Raw genomic sequence first — 21,095 nt, 5'->3', positions numbered from 1 at the left:
TTCACTAACGTTAGTCTCTTCACAAGGCATTTACAAAATTACCACCATTGTGAATTATTTACACATATTCAATGAATATTCAATTTAAATAATGCAATGACTATACAAAAAAAATACTATATCTGATAATACCAAACAGGCCAACGGCATTTTCATATATTAATTACATTACCTTTCTTAATCGTCATTACTACAGATTGAGAAACGAAAAGGCCTGTTTACATCAATTTAATAAGTAAGCCATTGTTACTAAACACAACAATGACAGTTTAATGAACAGTCAATCATTGCACAGTCTCCTTTTAATTGATGTTATTCAATTTTTTTCATCAACAATCATTTTATTTTCATAATGGAACCCTTAAAATGAGTTGCAGAATTTGTCTGTGTTGAGTACTATTGCAAGCTTTGTGATGTGAATAGAACGCGTGTGACGAGATGGTGTCATGAATATAACAATCATTATTCTTTAAACATATTGCCGATGCCTTTGAGTTAATTTTTTTTTAACTTATATGTCAAGACAGATCTTTTTTTGTCTTTTTATTTCACCGATAAAATGTTAGTGCATTTTATAACTGTGTATCATCTAATATTTGGAAATTATTGTATGTATGTAAGAATATTATTTACAAAATTTTTCGATTAAAATATCTGATTTCTGTGGTTCTATATTAAACCTTACTATGTAAAATATATACTAACAGAAAAATATAAATATAAATTGCACAATATACAGTTTTCTTTTAATATGTTATCAAACTAAAAACAAAAGACTAAGCATTATTTATTAACTTATTACCTCTCAATTTTGATAAAGGCCTTCTCATAATCTTCCAAGGCACAAACCATTTCCTTTAAAAAACTATCCTGTAATAGGTTCAAAACGAAACTATGTACATTAGACAAGATTTATTTTAAAGTAATAAATAATCGCCCACGAAATCGCGTTGACTTGACAATCCATCACAATCACCCTATCACCTTCGAGAGCGAGGGCTGACTCATCATTTTTATATTTCTCACGGCCGCCACCAGATGGCGGGTCGGGTAAATTCGCAAGGACTCCATTGGAAGCTCGTTTGGTTGTCTGTGTGGCTGTAGATAGAAAACAGTGAGATTTTTAACACAATTTTGTCTTTTCGTTTGCTTAAAATACCTAGTGCAATCCGATAAACGAATGATTGTTTTTTATATCAAAAACTCGGTAGCGGTTAATAAAAGTCGAATCGAGATCCTATGGAATCCTCTTGCAGTGTGACGCAGTCAACTGTCGCATAGTACGGTCGAAAATGAATTGCCAACTCACCCTAAGGACTTTGATGGCGCAATCTGTTGAGACTGACTCAAATGCCAAATCATTTTTTATTTTATTTTCCTATTAGGAAATTAACTAAGTAGCATAAATTTTTTTCGGAAACAGTCCTAGAGAAAAATGAGACTTTGTGCAATACATGATCCCTATGACACTATGTCTTAAATTACACTAAGACAACAGATACACAGAAAATTTTTTTTAAAATATTTTTATCGTTGTTTTTTTTACAATATTTTTATCGTATAATGTTCTATTGCACTAATGATTAACCCACATTTTTAGTACAATCTTTTCTAAATTTTTTTATTGTATCTTGTAATAGAAAGTAACAAAAGCAAGAAAACACAGGCAATATATAGACAACTAAATGAACTCACATCGGGAGCGGCGGCCGACGAGCGGCCGGCGTCCTTAGGTCGACCCTGTTGAATATTGCAGTGACCATGCTACAGTACATTAAAGGGATATTTTTACTTCCCAAAACCCCTATTGAGAGAGTTATCATTTACCTTTCTTATCTCCCTAAGTGATGCCATTTGTTTTTAGTTACTACATAAAGATTTTTGGAAAAGCTGTGACATTTGTTGCTATAGTTTTAAGTATAGATTAAATGTAGATTGATAAATTTATCAACTAAAGTTGATAAATTTATCAATCTACATTCATTTATCGTAATTTATCGTAGCAACTGGCACAGTATAAAGAAACTTGAATAAGCTTATTGAATTAGGAACATGATTTGGTTTCAATAGCTCTGTTGTCATTTTTATTATTAAAATTAAAAAGCGTTATCTGAAAATTTACATATATGCTTGCAGATTTTCGCTAATTGCATTTTTGTTGTCAGATCAACAAATGTATATAAATGTACATTTTGTAACAAAAAGCTAATGTATTAACGAATATACTATTTTCTATGTGTACGCAATTTTTTACAATATTATAAAACAATTGACATTAACGACCAGATAATACATATAGACTTAAAAACTAAAACACTTTCAAGATTATCCATATAAATCCGCGCTTCTCCAAAACAATGGTCACCCTCCGGGACTAAGTGACGATGATCGACAAAAAGGCATAGAGTGCGATTTTATAAACGCGACCTTTCATCAGATGAAAGCTGTAACAAATGATGTTGTTTGTTCGCGAACTGATCCGTTCCATCCATTCTCCATTGAGCTGACGATTTTTCGACACGTCACGGCTTTTTTTCAAGATGAAAGGTGTTTTTGAGATGCCTTTGCTTTATTAGAAAAGATCTTACAAACATAGCGTTTAGTTTTTTATCAGCGCCATTTAAATTTTTGAGTTTTCAAAGATAACTTCAAGAATACCTAACAAGAATGCATATAATTACTTAACCAAAAACTATGATCAACAGTCGTAACAACCTAAGTGTTTTTTCTGTAATTTACTGGCTATAAATTAAATGTCTGATTAATACCGCTTCCTGATCCCGTCAGAAGGGGCAAACCCAAGAAGTGCTGGTTTGATGGCGTCAAGATAGACATAGGGTCAGACTTTGTTATTATCACATATAAAACTTAAGATAAAATATATTATATCTCTTATTCAAAAACTTCTGCGAAGAAGGAGCAAGGACATAACTTCGATGCAGACTTTTCTTCAAATACAATCAAATCAATTGTTATGGTGTCAACTTTGATTGTTGCATTTCTTATCTATCAAAGGTAATAGACGGGGCCATAATGACAAATATGGCAAAATACATAATTTAACATAATATAAGTATAGTCAATAAAAGGCCGCCATCATGCAATCTGTCGCACAACTCATCGCGATCTGTCGGTACCGTGTACGGGCGCCACGGAATGCGCTGAGTCACCGCCGGGAGCAACCCTCGCTCGAGTACTATGTTGTAATAGATACTTGTTTTGTATTGTTACATGTGTTGTGCTTTTAAGAGTGCAAAACTACAAAAAATGTAGTATTATAATTATATTTCATGAGCTATAAAATTATATTTTTTTATTATGACACACTGCAATTGTGTTTATTGCAATCGGAAGTCAATTACTGATGTCTAATGACAATATCCAAAATACTATAAGCTCAGTTAAAACTCATTCATAAATCTTTAAACCTAGCTCAAAGATCGAGCCATTAAATTAAGTAACCATCGCTGAAAAGATAGAAACAGATGTATCACATGAACAACGTGAAAACCAATCTAAATAAAATTCCCTTCAAAATATGAACTCCCCTGTTCTTTTAAGTAAAAAGCCGACAAACCTCGCGTATCAGCCAATAAATTGTCAACTTCAATCACTTACGTCCCTTCCCATTGGCCAGCCGGCAGTTAAATACTGATCGGTAAAAAATCAAGGTGAATATGTAGGCGCGCTATCGGGCCCAATCTTTATGACATGGCCTTAAATTGTTAAATGGCAGCGCTGAGGCAGATGGCGAACGAGCTGATGGAAGCAGATCATTTAGATTAACTAATATATAATTAGTTTGCTTTTGCTATATGACATGAGTATATAAATGAGTTAAGACAATTTACTAATTAAGATTTAAGTTATTAACCTAGTTCAGATTTTTTTGTTAGATCGACTTATATGCTTATTCACTGTAGACTAAATACAGAAATTATCATTCTAAGAAATAATCTGTATTAACGCAAAACCAGAATATTATGTGGGAACACATGTTTGGCTATGCCGCTTCCGTCTGGTCCTGGCAGAAAGGGCAAATCCAAGAAGTGCTGGCTCGATATCGTCAAAGATGATAGGAATGCTAATGATGTGACGAAAACTGTGCGAAGTGAAGGAGAAAAAGTAGGAGAGAAGACCGACCCTATGCTACTTATGGCAGTAGTAGCAACTGGGAAAAGCAATGAGGGAGAGAGAGATACTATAAGAAAGAAGTATCATTATAATTGTTTATTGAGAAGGAACTGTTTCATAATTATGTTGGATCAGCAACCCTAATAGAACAAATGAATTGACATTTTATGTTTTTACAGACCTCCAACAGTCAGATCAGCTCTTTGTCATAATCATCCAATTTCCTCTACATGTTTGCGCAAGCCAATTTTTAATTTGCAAGGTTCACAGTCAATTTCCAACATAGTTGAAACGAAATAAAACTTTGCAATATATAGACCACCAGTATGACCGTTTAATTTATTCACATCTTAAGGAAACCAAAGGTCAAAGCATCTTCCATTTCGCCACCAGATTAATGCACTTCGAGTGTATGATAAATGAAATCACCCCGGCGGTTGATGTTGACAAACGTGTGGCTGCTAATAGGTAGCCTGTTCGAAACCGGCGCACGCGCAACTAATCCACGTCGACGCTGGATTTATTGGCGGTTTTAGTTTAATCTGTCTGATGGTTGGTGGTGAGTGATACGCTAGTGATAGTGTATCCTTGGTCCTTAGAGTCAGGTATTTGTCTGCAGAACGGAACTAGGGACCGCAACTCTTTGTTGCGAAATTTCCTTTGGACGAAAGTAGAATGGGCACAGCATGTAGATTTGAAGTCAATTTCGACATTACAGGCTCCAAGGGTGTGTTGAAAAAATATTATTATTATTGAACCTTAGATTTAGATCCCACACATAAAAATAAAGAGTTTATACTGATGCTCATTTATTTGACAAATCTAACTGATCTTACGACGGAAACTGGTTGCACATGGCTAGGTGTGAGATGATCAATCACTTCGATCGACACTTGGACGGATGAAGTTCATCTGAAACAAATCTTAGAACTAAACCATTAAGGTGACCAGTTTACACTTGGTTAATAAGAAGATCAATCACCTGTAATCAAAATTAAATTGGATGTAGCTTGTGTTGATAATCTAACTGATTGACGTTCAGAATATAAACCAATAGTAACTAAAACAAAGCAAAGCAGTTGTAATTGAAAACTTCGCAACTATTTTCCACGTCTATTCCATCGCTTTAGCCGCTTGATTGACGGCATATATTATTTAGTAAAATAACGCAAGCTAAAATATGGTACCATTGGTATTCCCGCCATCGGAATGGAGAAATTGTTCCGGAAAATTGTGATAATAATTTTTTGTTAGGAATGTCGTCAAATTAATCGATAAAAAACGAATTCGCTAGATAATTAGGGACATTGATAAGACTAAATATAATAAAACTTAACGCGGAATAGGAACCGGCAAGTGAAGTAGATACACACCAAATAGGACACAATGAAACCTAAATCTCAAAAATACAATCGACACAGACCCCTTCCAATAAGTCTATGTCTGGAAATCTGTTGAAAAGGCTCAACTTCTTGTGACTGAGATGATGATGATGTATAGAGGATATTATCAAAATTATAGGCAGTGAATCGGGGATGGCACAATTAGTTGTGGCACACCAGTTGGTTCACGAGGAAAAATTTGTGAATTAATCTCCCCAAAATGTCCGTAGTAAGGGCCTCGATGCGCCGCTATTGAAAATGCGTTGTCCATCGAAAATAGTTAATTTCGCTGTCCATCCGCTTCAAACCCGGGATATTAGCTATACAGTTTGTTCACGGGCAGCTGACGAGTTTTCTGTAAAATATTTTGGCATAAAATGTTCACATCGGCTGAATACAGAAAAAATACAATTACAGCTTCTATATTTTCAAGCGAAAATGAAGTAGGCAATAGGAGATGGATGCAGTTTAGGCAGGATATTGCTAAAAGAGAAGTAACAGATCGGTTAACATCAGACAGGGAGTAGTTGAAGAGACTGACATGCAGTACCGACCCCACATAAAGTTGTATAAAGGTAGGCGGATGATGATTTTCAAGTGTAGTACATTACAAGGTCACGTAGTAATATCTTGATATTCCGTATTCATTTAAACAGGACCGAGGAAAAGATCCAAAATTCTTATAACAAGGAAGCTTCCCTAAGTAGTGATCAAATGTTTGTACACAAACTATATAATTTAAAAGACAAGGAACACTTGCCTGCATTGAATCCCAGATAAGTTGGATCCCATAAATGACATCCCAAAAAAATATATAAATCGGTGTAGCATTAGCATAAGATGATTGATTTCTAAACATTTCTCAGACAATTAAGTTACTGCGAAGGTGTGAAATGCCTTCAACAGCGGTAACAATAGGTCAACACACTTGTCCCTGAGAACTAGGCGTTGTTTTATAAAAAAAACCGGTTAAGCGCGAACCGTAGTTTGGCACTGAGGCTTCCGTACACGTTATTGTTACAGTCACATTGATATATTGTGTTTTACCAATTTATTTTCTATTTTTACAATGGTTATAATTAAAAATAGGTATTGTAGGTAAAAAGAAAATTGCTTAGCACTTTGTTACTTTGTGGAACTATATTTTCATATATTTCTCATATTGTAGGTACACGTTTTTAGGTCACAGTCTGGCTTATAACTTTTGTTATATATATATGTTTAAATTGATTGTTACCTGTTGTGTATACCTTATTTATTAAGGTAAACAAATTAATCTTAGCTCTTCTTCAAATTTTTCATAATTATTTGTGCAAATACAACTTCCAGTCTTTTTTTTTTATGGTGTAGACAGAGTCAAATTTGGAAAACTCGAAGGGCACGTTTAGTGGTATGGAGGGCTTATCGGTGGAATTGATATTGAACAGTGACAGTAGCTAGCCCATCGTCTACGAGAAGAATCTCCAGTTATAGCCTTTTCCCTTGATTGACTTTTATAATCGCGAGACAATAAGCAGCTTGCACATTCTATGAATACTTGTGCTTTATGAAAATGTTATTTACTGAACATGACGGAATCTCTGACGGATTTTTTACAGAGTTACAAGTACGTTTATATATGTGGCCTATCGCATCTATGTGTCTGTATGAGCGCGATGAAATCAAAAACTGCCAGCCGGATTTTTTTACGGTCTTACCCGAGCGCTAGTTTTTAGTAAATGGAGTTTGATTTTTTACATGTCTACTAAAGAGTAGGTAACTAAACACATAAATAGTAATCTTACTTAATTTAGGGTCTGCAGAACCCTAAATACATAGCATCATACAGACAGGAAGGCCTGTCACCTATGATTGATAGACGGCTAGGTATATAGTCAATTTTAAAAAATGCACTATAACAACACTATTGCAGTTTCATCTAAGTATTTGCATAATAAAAGGTCAACAGTGCAATTATCATTGTTATCAAGTTGAACGAAAATTGAAACCTGCTAACAATGTACTTCGACAATTTTGCTAAACGCCCGCAATGTTGCCAGTAATAAAAAAATAAGAGAGTACATCATCTGTGACAACGACAACTGTCTATCTATCACGGTTAATGAGATACAGACTGTTGACGAACGGACAGACATGGCGGATAGGGGAGTCCTGAAAAGGTATTATTAACTTAGTCCTCGCTAATACAAATTAATACTTCATAACTGTAAAGATGTTATAATTATCTATAAAAGAAAAAAAAAAGAAAATAATACTGTGGTTGAATACTGCGCCAATTGATTACTGAGGTGTCGCTAAAAATTTATCGATAATAGAAATTTTCATGCCTTTCTATCGTTCGTTATGTTGAGTCATACATTTTATATTAATTGGATTCATTACATTGAATGAAAGATATTCTAAAACGACTCCTTGACTTCAATTGTGAATCGGCCTTAAATCTTGCGTCAATCGATCACCAATCTAGATCACGTCACTGACTGACTGACGGACGGACAGCCGACTGATTGGATATAATTACAATGCACATTTTATCAAAAATCATTGTCACTACTTCTCTATTGCAAGGGAGTAGAGTTTAAAATAAGTGGGATGTGTTGGAGTTCGGTTATTATTTTATTATCATGCCGCAGAGTTGATGATTGTCTAGATATGTTTAAAAAAATTGGCGTGTGCTTTCGTTATTGTAGTCATAATTAAATTATTGTAACATTATAAAAATAATATATAAATATATATATGACTGATTAAAATTACATAATTTTAATCAATCATATACAAAAAAAACAGAAATATATTATCTTAAGCTTCTCCGCTATATAGCTCCGTTTCATAGCTATATTTTCAAAGTTTAAAAACCCACCAATATGCAATATCCGCATTAAACCAGTAGTGGGTCTTAGCCCATCCTCTTCATAAGGCCCAATCTCCCAATCTCCATCAGTGAGGACATCAAAATGGCTATGAAGCTAATGATATACTAGAACGCAAATATAATTGATTTGGGATTTATTTCGGTAGTCATATACGGTAGTCAAATATTAAAAAATAATTTACTCTTTTTTTAACGTAGATACCAACTATAATACGTTTTGTGAACAGGAATCCAAAATGACGTGAAAAAACATAGAACTATCCAACCAGAAATGACATGTAAAAATGCTGATTATGGTACTTGAGAAATAATTACATTCTGAACTGACACCAAGTATTTATGTGTTAACTAAAATTACATTTTTAAGTTTGTTAAGTTGCATTTTTTTTACATTATGACCGAAATGTTGAAACAAAAGGTCATTTACGAAGAGAAAGTTACTTTTTTGTGTGACAAATGTCAAAACTAAACTGCCAACTAGTTTCTTACAAAACGCCGTACTTTAATTGGCAAAACATCTGCCTTACGAACATGTTATCGACACCCCTTTGTCGTCATTTCCCACAGCGGCTAATTTAAAAATGGCGCGCAAAAAAGTGCGTCGATCAATCAACAGTTGATTGATATAGTGATTGATTGACAGATGACAAGAACACGGCCGCTCTAGAGCGTAAATAGGTCGGAATTCAAATCATGTGACTGGCTGGTTTATTCTGGATTAATTTTGCCTTTAAAATAACAGTTTTTGGCCATAGTGCTCGCGTTCGTTTGTTTTTGATTTATTTCATGTCCAATGATGATAGAAAATAGATCGATGGTGTAAAGGAAATTCTTCAAAAGGAAGTACTTTTTGCTCATTAGTTCGATTCATTAGTTTGATCGTCGAACTTGTTAGAAGACTTGCAGAGCTAGTGAGAATGAAAATTGCTGGCAACCATTGGATGGCCCAGAAAATGTTGTCGTGAGCGAACGGAAGCTGCAGATGATAATGATGATGAAGATAGAAAAAAGGCGTGTTTAATGCATATTACACATACTAGCTGATAAATCCACAACCGTCACCTTCACACGAAACAAATTTCCCGACCTTATGTACCACTAGTGTGAAGAGGTAAATTTAATTCAAAGTAAATACTGATGTTCAGGGCGGGCTCATTTTCTCTTCCAGGATTAATAATAAATAATAAAGAAATAAAATAACTTAACGTTATTACTTCTGACTAGCCTGCTACTGTATACACGTCCTCTCAACCTATCGCCGGTTGACTGTAAGAGATCCCTACATGGGATAAGTCCGCCGTTGTACAATGTATCTTTCTTGTATTAATTTTGATTAATGTGCTTATTTTCGTGCAATAAAGTTATTACAAACAAACAACAAACAAAATAAACACACAGGTTTTCCATGCGACGATTTCCTACACACTATCTACTAGAATTAAAATATGATTACAATAAATATAATAGAAATAATATTTATTTAGAATGTATCAGAGAAACGTATGTACGACCTAATTTTTGCACGTCGCCGGTCAGCTGTGTCGGTCAGCTGTCAATCAATACATCAATCAATGTGATTAATATTACGCTAATTACTGCATGCTGGACGTGGCCAACAGGAGTCATTAAAATACTAACATGTCACGGCGCTAATGCTTTATCTTTTATGATATCACATAGTTTATCCGCTCGATAGTTAACTATAGATTTTCATACAGTATCGATAGTTTGAGAAAAAGCAATAGAATCCATAGTTTCGCTTACTATACATGAATGATAAACAGGTAACCAACCTAGGTATAACCAACTAAAACCGGCTGCACCAAGGTCTAGCCGAATAAGCGGGTGTAGCCTCACTTTGCCGTTGAGTCGCAACATATACTACATTATATATCCCATTCAGACACGAATTTCCCAGGTCATCTTATAGCGAGATCGCGTTCTATAGAAATAGTCACTCAAACCCGGCGCAGGAGTGAAAGTGTCAGATACGACGACCCACCGAGACGGATATGCAAAGTACCCGCTTTTTGCGCAGTCGCCAACCGCCATGCTAATGTGTACGCTCGATTAATTGGTGTAGTTATGGTAGAATACGTTGAGAAAATGTGTTATGTTTCATTCTAGAGTCCGGCGCTCGGCTTAGTGGCGGTTAAGTCACGTTAGCAATGGTCGGACATTGGATGGGTGACCAAAAATGTATTATCCCGCTAAGCCGTTGGTCCCTGCTTCTTCTTCACCTGTTGGTTGGAAATCGGCAGTAGATTTAAGTTGTAAGCTTTAAAATGAATAAGTCATGTAAGCGTAATGATCTGTCCGATTAATTTTGGCCACAGCAACCATTGTACTAGTAACCAATACACATTGTTGTTATCTCCGAAGACACATGGTACTATAAAAAAAGTTCATAGATCATCGAAACAATAGACGTCCAAACAAAACGCCCACAAAATATCCAATCATACGTATCCACTTACGACCTTTCTATAGCCACACGTTCGTAACGCTACAGCATCTTTACAAGTCATTAGACGTACCCCCCCCCCCCTACCGACCCCCCTTCGCACCCGTTTGTAATTAACCCAGGGCCATAAATTGACCGTAACTGTCATATCATATTGATTTAGCCAGAGTGTACTCAGGGTTGCCATTCATTCAAAATGTTTGTATTGTATTCATTATATATATATATATATATATAGAATATATATATATATATATATTATATATATATATATATATATATATATATATATATATATATATATATATATATATATATATATATATATATATATATATATATATATATATATATATATATATATATATATATAATATATATATATATATATATTCTATATATATATATATATATATATATATTCTATTTCACTAATTTCTTTAAAAACACGACAACGACATGGACGAATCTGAAAAAAAAATCTTTGAAAATGCGACTGTAATTTATTAGAAAAAGTAAATTTTTCTAATAATTTAGCTAACAAATTAACAATATGGAAAATAGTGAAGTAACCTGCAAACTCTTAAAATCATCACATATTTTAATTTGAAAATTTCATCTAATGTCCCGAATTACCTTAAGAACTGACAACCCTAACACTACCGGAGTTCGCTCCGCGGCAAAAATTAAAATTGTTTGGATTGATGATATTGGAAATTGTGTTTAATTTCGTATAAAATATGTTCCGTAGGGCGCAGATTTGTTTGGGGCGTTCGTGACGTGTGACATTTTGGTAGGTTATGTTATTGAACATGGGTGCGGCGTAGATTCTAGCGATGGGCAGCCCTTGTTTAGGGACAATTAATAGAACACAGTTCATACTTTTGATACGTGATCAGTGGGGGCTAGCATGAGTTTTTGTGAGAACGACATCGTGTCGACAACGTCAAAATTCATGTACAAAATCAATAGTTATTTACATATTACACATAAACTTCGCCGATGCCGTTAACGTACTCGCAAAAACTCTTGATATCATTTCATTTTGTGTTTGTTTAGAAAAAAAAAATATTTTGGTCCTCCAGCTGAGCTGCTCTCATGTGGCACATAATACATAACCTCAGATCACAGGCACACTTTTATTTGTATAAAGTACGGTTTCCCGTAACTTTATACAAATAAAAGTGTGCTTTATACAATTTTTTTTTTATCTAACTACCTTAAAAACTACATGTAACGTCTTTTGAACAGGTAAATAGCTATTAATATTTTTGTCGATAACTTTGTTATGTGCGTAAATTTCACAATATACACAGTAAGTATATGAAATGCAATAACTTACAAAAATAATCTAATTTATTTATTTTTACAAGGCATATTCATTGAACGGTAGTTGTCTATGTAAGTATAAAATAGAGATTCACATTAGAGTATAAGTAGTTAAAATGCTTTTTGACTGCAACAGCCACAGAAGCCCTATGTTATAAAGTATGTTTTTGACACATGGACAAAAAAGTACACGATTTATTTAGATGGCAACCGAATTTAATATGAAATATTTTGATTGTGAAAAATACATGTTTAAGATAATCTAAACGGTAGTTCAGTTAAAGTGATCGAAATCAGCCCACGCGTAGCGAAGACAGCATTATTACACCGGGATTGATACTGTCAAAACATGTAGCGATTCCGAACATAGAGTTGGATACCATTGGTGTAGACATGGCCCAATGTAAGTAAAAATAATATTTATATTATAATAATAACTTTATTTCAGACCATTGATCCATATAATATAAAAATGGAGCTCTTCCTTCTTAAACTACACCTCATTCTCTTGAACAGGTAAATAGTTATTAATATTTTTGTCGATAAGTTTGTTATGTGCGTCAATTTCACAATATACACAGTAAGTATATGAAATACAATAACTTACAAAAATAATCTTATTTATTTATTTTTACAAGGCATATTCATTGAAGACCTAAATTGATTAAGTATTTTATTTGTTTAAACATATTTTTCACAATCGAAATGATTCATATTTGAAATCTACCCCGTTTTACTCTGTAACAATATTCTAGTGTTCTGCAAGGTCTATTCATTGTTAGCTCTAGAATCGCCCGCTCGCCGATAGAAAACAAACACTACTTGCCATTCCTAAACAGATCAAAGTTTCAACAAACACTATAGACGAATTTACGAGCAAGATCAAACGTAGTTACGCAAATTATATCTAGCAATCAAGACGCTTATGAGGCCACCACCAGGCACGGATTATTCCAAACGGGCTTGGATGAAAAACATCCAAATTATAGAATCCTGAATGTTTCCCAGGGCCTCGCTCCCATGGGAATTTTGAGATAAAATATAGCCTATAGCAATCTTGGATAATGTACATTTCTAAAGGTGAAAGAATTTTTGAAATCGGTTCGGTAGTTTCGGAGATTACCCGCCTCAAACATACAAACTCACAAAGTCACAAACTCACAAACGCTTACCTTTTTATAACAATAGTATAGATTGATGAGATTGATGAATCCATGAATCGTAATGACAAACATCAGGTAGTAATGAAATCTCTAAATTTAACAAAATGTGAAAACTTTGAAGGGAGATCTATTATTATTATATATTGAGAGAGGGAGAGAGAGAGAGATTATTATTATATACTATTACTACGAACACAGCATAAATATATATAATATACATTACTCATATATACTATAATCACATATTGGTACAAATTAGCACTATTGTATAGCAAGAAGTTAGTATTGTATAATTTAATTATTGTTTTTGTCAACGGCGTAACAACATTAGTATACTAGTTAACAACGCCTTGGCCTGTTATCTAAATTAAGTAAGTACATAGTGATACTTAGTATGTAATATATTTTTACGAATGGCTGTTGTTGTTGAAATAAATAAATAAAATAAAAAAGATCTGTTAGGCATTTTTTTCAAAATCGTTGTTACCTTATTTGAAACTTGTGACAGTAGGCCAATCATACATTATTTTTATGGAATCCAGAACCCAATATAAAGGTCACTAACAAATTTTCTTTATTAATGTTCGCCCTGTTCTAATTTAAAATTCTTCATCTTCTAGAAATTACTTTGTGCATTAAATAAATTCTGCAGTCCTCTTGTATTTAAATAAAGCATTTTTCCCAAGTCCCTATACCATAAAAAATATCCTGACACTGTTCCAAGATTAAGGCTTGAAGAATCAGGAAATGTCAAAAATATGAACACATAAAGGGCTATACTTTGACATGGCATAACCTAGAAACCACTACATGCCTTAGTCCGGCCCTGTTCACTATCGTTTTCAGCCGCCTCTGTGACGGCGCGCGGCCATCTTTTTTTTATTTCCCGCCAACAATGGCGCGCGGCCGGTGTTGCCATGTTAATGGCCTTTTTGCACCGATTTTGATTGAACACGTTTTCCGTGATTGCCCAACTCTTTCAACTTTCGTCGAACGATCAAAGGAAATTATAATTTTCCTAAATTATTGCACTACTTAGCCTTGATTCGGTGGGAATTTATTTCCGATCTTGTGTTCGATTATTTATGCTTACATGATTGAAGACAGACACAGAATCTCACAGGCAGTTTGTTTGTTAAATCAGGAATATGGTTGCGTCATTCCATTCTAATAAAAAAAAGAGTAAAAACCAAATCGAGACAAATTTATTCATATTCGGGAAACAAAATGCTGAGTATATAATAACTTAACCGGATTATATAAAGGACGGAGCCATCTGAAGTTACATTAATTTATGAAGGTAGCGACAAATTTATCGAGAGAAAAAACGAAAAAAGTTGTATCGACTAAGAAACCATGATTTGGTCTTTGTAGCATTCGTATAAATCGTGATACGTGTCAATTAACTCAAGTCTAATGTAGTATTTATGTAAATGTGTGTCTGACGGACGTGGTGGCAGACAAAAAGAAGGTCCGATCCGGCGTGACCGGCGAGCGGTCGAATTACGATAAATTACGGATTTTTTCCGAATGTCAGGCGACAAAAAGTGAGCATGACCACTTGGATACAGAAATAATATTATTTCAAGGTTTTTGTGGTCAAGTGATTATTGAAACATTGTATTTGTTTTCAGTAATATTGTTTGACATTTAGCCATTTCAGTTAGGAACAGGGTACACAGGTATACCTATGTAAATCGACACGGTATTTATCTGAGTATATACAACATCATACTACTAACTCCTCACCTATTATATAATGATCGTAAAATAAAATTTATATTTTGAAAACATTTCGTTATAACATTATCTAAACTACAGTAACATATTTAGGTTTGTTAGAAATGATTTATCAACTAGATATTAATTTTAATATGATACTCGTATATGTATAGTGAATGAACCAATTTATTAATATTAATTTGTTTCCTTCTTTCATAGTCGTATTCCTCATGGCTGAGGGTCGTGGTCATTACATTGAATGAAGCACATACAACAACTTTCTTGGCACCATTAATGGAGTGGTTTGCCATTGCCTTCTCCAATTCACACACAAAGCCAGTGTGCAGATTTCCTCACGATGTTTTCCTTCACCGGAAACAAGTGGTGATTTATGAAAACTACTATACTTAAGTCAGATTGGAATACAAACTCATGTGACACGAGTATGATTCGAACCTGGGACCTTTCGATCGACAGGCGGGCCACCACCGCTTCAATTATTTCTTCAATCATTTGTCTATAGAGATAATACATTTTTGAAGAGAACATTAGTTATAGATACTTTTCTAAACGAATAATTGTAACGGAAACAATAAATTTAATATTGTGTTGTCATAAAAAGCAATGACTCCCACTCGATAGCACATTCATTACTAAATTATAACACAATACAACCAACATTGTTGATTAATTTCGAGATCTCAAATATTGACAATGAAACCGATATTATTTAAATTTATTCATCATATTTTTTTTATAGAGACACGACGAGTTATTGGTACAAATATGATTTAAAATATTTGAAACTTATTTTGGAATTATAATTGGTTTGTCACTATGCTATAATTGGTTGTTTTTAATTTCAAATATTCAAATAAAAATAGGTTGTTATGGTTAAGGATGATGTTGTTTAAATATATCTATAACAGAGTATAATTGTTTAGAAGTTACTAAACTGTTTATTTTATTATACATATATTTTTTCTTTTAATTGCTGAAATAATAGATTTTAGTATACTTACAACGGAACTGATGAAGAATTTTGTTCGTGATGTAAGCGCATTTTATGATCCGTTAATAATTCAATCTGTTTGGAGCCGTTCCTATACACGCAATATTATTACTGTTGTAGCCATGCAACAAAGTTGTTCAATTGATTTTCTTTTTATTATTTCTCTTTAATTATGTTAAAATGCTTATGCACTAGCTGTTGCCGGCGGTGGTCTGTGTTTGGCCCTGATTTATTAACTTAATATAAATTACAAATTTCATCAAAATCGGCGTAAAAGACATTTGTATGGAAGTATTAATTTAAATATAATAAAGTATTATAACAATTCTATTACGACCACATTCAACTTATTTTCATTTTTCTTCTTATGTTCTCATATTACTATTAGGTAATCTAATGTATATAATCGTAATCGAAATCTTTATTGTTATATAAGTATATCATCTCGTGATTTACAATTTACCTAACCTTGTACAAGAGGCAAAAACCAAGTTTCAAATGAGGCGAGCTGAGGTTAATGTAACAATTAAAATTATTGATTTAATAGAAACCAGTTGGGCTAGCGTCCAAATGCGAAAATAAATAAATTAGCTAACAAGTCAAAATAAATATGGCGGTTGATGATTTATATCGGTATTGACAGCGCTGGCGGCCATCTTGGATCGTCTGACATTACATCAGTCACTATGCTGACTCGTTTTAAATGTTCTTGAATATTATTTTTGTAAATCGTTCTCATGGCTATTTTATTTACAGAGTATAAATGGAATAAAATTATATTGTAATATGAAAAATGTTTTTAAATTTGTGATAATCATTGATGACAATGAAGTAGGTACTAGGTATATAGTGTGTTACCTATTATTTACCTATAATAGTGGTACCTGAGGTAATCTGGCGTGTTAAACATGTATGTATATGTTTATCTGTAAAATTTTCAGAATTTATTTGAATTAAAGACAATAACTTGTCATCGTCTACCTAATTAATAAAACTCACAAACTAATTGTTGCTCGCTGTTAATGCCTGTAACGAAACGATTTTAGTCAATATTAAAAATTATTAATATTAATTTTATGACGTCCATAATTCGCGCGGTTGTTGTAAAGCCGTGTACAGACTGCAGATGTCGCGTCACATGGCGTCGCGTCAATAAATAACGCCTCATTCGCGACAGGATGCGAGATTATTATAAAACAACACACCTTCCCTTCCCTGTAACATGAATATTGTTAATATTGCCAGCTAGGAGACATTTGTGCGCGAATTACATATTTAGAATGTATTTGTGTATTAGTAATGTGTAAAAATTGTGTATAAGTAGCTTATGGTGAAGATATACCATATACCTACGCATTTATTAGTTGTTTGAGAAAATAACATTTCAGAAATCTAAAGGGTTTTAACGTTGGCTCGACTATGCAGCAGTGCGGGTTCCACGTGCAGAAAGGGCCCATGCAAGAGGCCTTACTGCGGAAAAGAAATAAATTGAAAGTAACAAGTAGAAATATATTTTAAAGAATTAGATTTATCCAAGGTCAATAGTAACTGTAATGTTTTAAGTATCGCTATTCAAAGTTACACTTGATTTTATTTATTGATCGTTTATTGACTATGCAATGACATATAATCCTTATATCTCTATACTATAAAACAAAATCTAAACTCTCTGTCTGTCTATTCGCATTAAACTCCATAACTACTGCACGGATTATCATGTAATTTTTACCAATAGATAGTGTGATTCCTGAAGAAAATTTAGGTGTATAAATTATTAATTCAACCCGAGCGAAGCCGGGACGGGCCGCTAGTTATATTATAGGTATCTTGTTTATTATGGCATCAATCATCTTATGAAATGTTTGTTTACCGAATAGTTTACTAATTCGGTAAGCAAATGTACAACTGCGATCATTATATTAGTAATGTAATTAAATATTTCTATAATATATATTTTAGAAGAATATAGTCTGAATTTAGAAATGGAATTATTTTTTTGTTATTTTTATTTTAGATGAAGGCAGACTGTGGGTTCATTTCCCGCTGGAGTCCTCAGTCATCTCATTATTTAAATTAAGTCTAACTATATATTGGGTTAGTAAAATAATATTGGAAATTATATACTTAGTTATCTGATTCGTTAATTACAGATTCAAGTCACAATAAAGTAACATGTTTATCGACAATACAACATCCCATAATAGCTACTTATTTAACATTAAATTACTGATCCAATTTATAACCTAAAACATTTATTACGGATACAGATTATAAAGGGTGCAGAACATAATAGTTAAGTACTACAAACAATATTATAAAAATATTTCAATCAACTAATTTAAACATTGTAGATAAATTAAATACCTAGGTAGGTACGTTGTGAAGAGGATATTATTTTATTTTTAATTCATACTTCCATTCATATACCTATTACAAATGCGAAAGTCGGTCTGTCACAATTTCACGGGTAAACCACTGAGCCGATTTTGATCAAATTTGGAATGGATATAGTTAATGACCCTAAGTCAAACATACGAAGACAGAGCTGTACGCGTTTGCTATTGCAAAATATTTTAATAATGCGTTTTATTTTTACAATAGATAAGAAAGCATACAGTGATATGGCTTGATTATTTCGATTATTCTATGTGTTTATTTCGGCATATTTTTTTTATGTGGTACTTTTGAAATAAGTACCTATATTCTGATCAATGAAATGAAGTTAAAATAAAATTGTTACATTACATGTAAATTGATTTTTTTTAAACATTTTTACATTTATATAATTTAGTAATTAAAATACACAATTCTACCAATAATAATTAAAAATAAAACGGACTAACAAATGCATTGGCCCTTGGTTTTTCCAAAATGTCCCCCTGCTAATGTTTATGTGCTGTCCCGCTCATCGCCCCGCCCCCTGCCGCAGCGTGGCGAGGGCTCGTGTGTGCACCGCTTTATAACTAAAGATGGCGGTCGCTAACTTTATACACACAACATTTTATTTACTACTTCCATAAACAATGGAAGTATGTTTCAAAATTAAAACTATTTTAATAAAAGTGTTGAAAAGTGATGTAAGGAAGGATGGAACCAAGGTATGTTTATGTATGAATGTATACATGTCGGTAATGAAATTAATATTAATTGACAATAGGTTGGTAATTACCAACTGATAAATGTCCTAAGCAACCAAAGCAAAATGTTTTAATTTTTAGATTAAGTTATTCTTTGCAAATTCGTAATTTTGCACTTGTCGGAATTTCCCCAACTAGACAAATATGTCACCAATGTTGACTCATAATTTGTTTCAAAACTAGGTATCTAATTGCTACATCTCGTAGCGTCGGCACGGAATCGCAGAACTGCGCGACATAGAACCGGCGCCGACTACCGCCGCGACGCCACTGCAGATTTCGGCCACTCACGAACTTCCGGGCCCAACGCAACTTGTAAACATAACACTAAAGTGCTCACAACTTCATTACTTACTTTACCACCAGTTAACCAAAAAATACTGAACAATTAACATAATATACACAGGAAACTGCGTAACTAATCGAGTGCAAACACATCATCAATGCTTATTAAATACATAATTCTCACCTTGTTTTCCAGGAAATTCTATTAGTTGAGTGACTGTGAACCGATCCCACCTGTCACTATGAGCACCTAAGCAAGCAATGGCACTCCGAAACCTCTCAGGTATCCTTTGTTTTCCCAACTTTTATTTGTTTTCGACGTACGTGAAATGAATTCCTTAACACGTCAAACACGGTGTGCGATGTCGTCGAACCTCATTCCAATCCATCAATAGGAAACTTAAACAAATCAACCGTATTTGTACAGATGGGCCGCGACGGTGCCTCGAGTATGATCAAATAACTTAAACTTAAAAACACATCGAGTTTCGTGTTACTGCACTGAGAACTGGCACTAAGTTAAACGGGACACTGATTTTGGCACTTCACGGGTTCGATGTCACGCGTGTCGGGTTTTTGTAAACACGCGGGCGCGGGACAGTCGCACGGATCGCGCGCCGCGGCCGGAATGACGCGCGGAGCGGCTTCGGAGGCGACGCTAGCGCCCCGCGGCCGGCACCGGTACTAGCGCACTCAATCAAACGTCACAACGTGATAAGGTGCACTCTTTTTGCAGTGCATCGGTGTTTCGCTGCATCGGTTTTAAAATATGATTCCAGTTATTTTGCCAGATAGGTGCAGGTTGACTTTATGTGTTTCAAACAGCGAATACGCTTTTGAAATATTGGTTTTAGAGAGTTGATCGAAGTTCTAGAATATGTAGGAAAAATATGAATCCTTGAAATGCTGTTTATGGTCCCGGATCCGTTAACTTTTATTTAAAGGTTTTTATAGCACTAGTTGCTAATAAATAAGTGCGTATTTAAAGTCAAGGCATTTTCAGAAATTAGACTATCGCAAGCACTTTTTTCACGTCAAATTTTAAATTATACCTACAAATATGTGTCAAATATTTTTCAAAAGACTACAAACGGCTATTCAAAAATATTTATATGTTCTTAAATAAAAACTACATATTTAAAGTAACTATATTTAAAGTATACTTAATAGAAAGCAGTAAAATTTAAGGCCAAAGCCAAGAAAAAATGTTTATTTGTAATCTATATAGGTAGCAAATTTTTAAAATCTAATCTTGAAATTAAAAAGTAACTATTTCTCAAATTAACAACAAACATGTCATATATCTAGCAAACCTCAAATTAACAAAAATCAAAACTGAGTTAACACAAGAAAAAACAAATCAGTCCAATCAATAGAAGAAAATGCAGCAAGACGTCAACGGGCGACGTGACCTTGCACCGGCGGCCGTCCCGCTCGCGCGCGGGAGGAGCTACAGACGCCGCCCCCCGCCCATTGACATCGCCTTTTTACCGCGACCGACCGTGTGCACCGTACCTACATTTGTTTTGATGATTTCGAATTTGGAATATTTATGATTTTGTTTAGATTATTTCTTTTTTAGACTTTTATTT

At 33.8% G+C, this 21,095-nt stretch overlaps 1 protein-coding gene across 1 annotated transcript in view; it reads right to left on the bottom strand.

Annotated features, from left to right (window-relative positions):
• The window catches only part of LOC128683416 (protein tiptop-like), a 274,085-nt gene extending 253,940 nt beyond the window's left edge, over nucleotides 1-20,145 (bottom strand). Inside the window, exon 1 of the mRNA XM_053769044.1 lies at nucleotides 19,688-20,145. The gene's annotated coding sequence lies outside the window, so the exon portion shown is untranslated. The remainder of the gene's footprint in view (nucleotides 1-19,687) is intronic.
• Between the last annotated feature and the right edge of the window lie 950 nt (nucleotides 20,146-21,095).

The sequence above is a fragment of the Plodia interpunctella genome, chromosome 3, assembly GCF_027563975.2.
Source record: "Plodia interpunctella isolate USDA-ARS_2022_Savannah chromosome 3, ilPloInte3.2, whole genome shotgun sequence".
Lineage (NCBI taxonomy): Eukaryota > Metazoa > Arthropoda > Insecta > Lepidoptera > Pyralidae > Plodia > Plodia interpunctella.
The sequence above is the reverse complement of the archived record's forward strand: the minus strand, read 5'-3'. Positions and strand labels throughout refer to the sequence as shown.